The sequence below is a fragment of the Triticum aestivum genome, chromosome 7D (assembly GCF_018294505.1).
Source record: "Triticum aestivum cultivar Chinese Spring chromosome 7D, IWGSC CS RefSeq v2.1, whole genome shotgun sequence".
Taxonomy (NCBI): Eukaryota; Viridiplantae; Streptophyta; class Magnoliopsida; order Poales; family Poaceae; genus Triticum; species Triticum aestivum.
The window spans coordinates 609,719,511-609,722,976 of NC_057814.1; the positions used below are offsets into that span (position 1 = coordinate 609,719,511).

Consider the following 3,466-nt stretch of genomic DNA (forward strand, 5'->3'; position numbering starts at 1 on the left):
GCTAACCTGAATTAGAAACACAATAGCAGGCTTAGCCTGGGTGGTAGTGCACCTGCTCCTCAACCAGCAGGTCTGGGGTTCAACTCCAAGTGGGCGCATTATTTTTTTCTCCGCGAAATCTCCCAGCGTGTCAGAAGCAGATCGTGCAGTAGTGCGCGCGCGAGAAGTGGTCGTTCGGATCTAAACACAAAATCCGAACGTTCGGAAATTACATATGTCGTTCTTTTTAACAAGCGAGCCTCTGTTTTTTGAGGAGAAAATCTCGGCAAGTATAAGGCACGAACAATTTTTGTTTTTCGTCGGATTGGTTTTTTTTTTTTGAGACACTCGTCGGATTGGTGGGTGGCTGGGTGCACTAACAGCCCAGTTCGTCCTAGCCGAAACAAAACTGTGGATCGATGTCTCTGGGCTCTGACCTTGTTGATGGGCTTCTAGGCAGGCCCCAATCAGTAGGAAGCACAGGCACAGAGGCACCTAAAATAGGCACAGATTCTAAAAAAAAAAAAAACTAAAAAAGGCACAGGCAGGTTATCCCGCGCATCTGTCCGGCTCGGCGAAGGAACGAACGCAGCTTTGAGTTTTGACGCGTTGGTGGAATAATCCCATATCGCTGCCCACCTGAGTGGAGGCGGTTTAGGGACCAATAAAACAGGACATCTGGTCACGGTTCAAATCATACCTTTCTCGGCCTCTTAGCTAAGATCAAGTGTAGTATCTGTTCTTATCAGTTTAATATCTGATACATGAATCTACGGATTCATGAGATATTAAGTTATTTTTTTGTGAGGAGGGCTCGTTATAGTGGCTTGCTATTGAGCCCTGAGCGTCGTCTGGGTGTTGCACTATAGCCCTGGACTGATGCACCCCAACCAAACCAAAATCAAACAAATTATTTTCTTAACTGAACCAAAACTAAAATTTCTTTTTTAGGCTAAAACCAAATTATTTTTGCATAACTTTGTAATTGTCTTCCCACCTAGAAAAGTCATGTTCATTACTCACCGAAAAAGAAAACAAGGTAGCACATATTCATCACGAGGGGCTCAGGCCACACACGGCAACCTCTCTTCCACGCGCTCCTCCCTCCCAACCCTAGCCGCCCCACCTCCTCACCCCCCTCCCCTCTTCCCTTCCTTGCCGCCACCCGGGCGCCAAGGATGGTGGCGGCGGGGCCTCGGTTGCCCTGCCTCTGCATGGGGAACCCCGGATCTGGAGCGGCGGCTCCATTGGCAAGGCACGGCCGGCTAGCAGCCGTGCGGGCGATGGATCTGGCGTCCCGGCCGCGCGGGTGGCGGGATCCGGTGGTCGTTGGCGGCCGGCGGCGGCTTCTGCGGTGGCCGGTGCGCGTGATCTGGCGCCTCCCCTCCTCCCATGTTCGGCTTGCAGGCCAGCCTGGTCGGGCCGCGCTTCCTTGGGTCGCCTGCTCTATACAGGAGGCGCTGCTGGTGGGGGTGATCTAGTTCGGGCGAAATCCCTGGTCGGCCATGGCCGGCTGCGTCGACGGCGACGCCTGAGGGCGTCGTTCCCCTTCTTGGAAGCGTCGGTATGGACTGATCCCCTCACTTCCCCTTCCCCTAGGTCTCCTGGGCGAAAACCCTAACTTTGTTTGGCGGCGACGGCGCTCACGGCGCCGTTCCCTTCTTGAAGGCGCCGCTTTGGAAACTTTGGGGCTGGGTGGCGCTTGTGGGTGGTGGACGACGGCGGTGGTGCGGCCCTATCCTAACATGGATCTGCGTCCGTTGCTTGGAGATGGACTCGCGTAGGTGGAGGTCGTCGTTTGGCGTCATGGTGGCGTCGATGGCGGAGGCACCTGCCAAGGTTGGCACCTCAATCTACTCTGAAGATGGACCGGTGGAAGATGGCGGCGACGACACATGTGAGTGCGTCGGACCGGTTTGTGCCCCGGACCCGGTATGTGGCTCGGTCAGGGCCTCTGGCTTTAGATGTTAGGCTTAGATGAGATGTCTGGGTATTTGGCCCAGCTTGCACCCCTTCAACATATGAATTGGAGTAGCGGCAGATGTTGTCAAGATGGCGGATTCAGGCATATTGTTGTACTACTTTGTAAGGTCCTCGAGAATTATCAATAAAATGACCGCATGCATCTCCCAGATGCAGAGGCCGGGGGTCATCCTCCTTTTCTAAAAAAATCACGAGGGGCTCAGATTGGCTGACGGGCTGAGACAGTCAGCGAAATCTCAAGAGTTTGCCAGCTAATATTAGTCTACCCCAGTAAAAATGGTTCAAGGCATTCAAACAGAATAAGTTGTACTAAATCAGCGCCACTTATTTTGGGACGGAGGGAGTGTTTCTAGCATATATCATGTAGGACCAAAACATTTGTTGATTGAAAGGAGAAAAAACATAGAGAATTGGTCTTAACTATTTGATTGAAGGATTCAATAGATGTGCATAAATATTTTATAAATCACCTGGGAAAAGTCGTCATCAATCCACAAACAACCAGATACCTCACAACAACATCATTTTGTACATAACATCTTCTTGGTTGGACATGCCTGATTCACCTACAACCTGAAAATTCATAAAGGTTGGCCAAAAAATTCAGAAAAAAGCAAACGCCGAGCATTTGAGATCACATAATCAAACGACGTGAATTTTGTGATCATGTAGTATGCCTGGCTTTGAGGTGCACGCAACATTCATCACCGTAACAATGATATAACTTTAGACAATGCTGAAGCTTAACATATAAAAGATAATTTACCCCTGATTTACTTTTACTTTTAAATTTTCTTTCAATGTTAAGGCATTAATCCAAGTGACCCCAAATTTATGGGTTCAACAGACTAAAAAGTACGGCTTGTCGTGTATAGGTTTTGAAAAAGGTTAATTACTTTTCGTCTTTAACCATTCAGCTAGTTTTCTTTTGCTCCTTATTGCATCCAAGTGGCGCTGTCACTTTTCAGGCCAAGTCCCACTCTCCCGGGTTTGTTACAGCTGCTTTAGAATTTCAGAGTCAAGCAGGTCACTATGCTCTCTTGAAAGGGCTTCATCGGACTGGACCCATCACTCAGCTGGTCTTGCAATTTTTGACATCCTTCTTCTAATCTAGGGGAGCAAAAGTACCCCTGTTTTCGACCATGACAAGATTAGGCAGAAACTGATGGCAGTTGAGGGAGGGAAAGTATTTGGGGGTGTCATATTTATCTCGATTTGCATGCTCTGCTGATTTGATCCGTTCAAACTTCGTGATTTCGTGGCACTTTTGTCATGGTGGTTGAAGGTTCTACAGGAACATATAGGGGGGACCAGATCTAGGTGGAGGTGAAACGAAAAGGGGGGATTCGGATTCCTGGTAGGCAAAAAGGTAACGAAGAGTGAGGGAAAGTGTGGGTTTTGGGGGTTGGCTGACAGTGTGGGGCCAAGCAGACCTAACGGGTATCTTCCTGCTTTCCGAACACGAGAGGGGTCTGCAAAAATGCTACATGTACGGGCCTTCACA

The 3,466-nt window shown here is 49.3% G+C and overlaps 1 non-coding gene across 1 annotated transcript; it reads left to right on the plus strand.

Moving 5' to 3' along the window:
* The first annotated feature begins 675 nt into the window (after positions 1–675).
* Positions 676–869, plus strand: LOC123171625 (U2 spliceosomal RNA). Its single transcript, XR_006485328.1, has one exon. It is a non-coding gene; the product is annotated as a U2 spliceosomal RNA (small nuclear RNA).
* Positions 870–3,466: the final 2,597 nt, after the last annotated feature.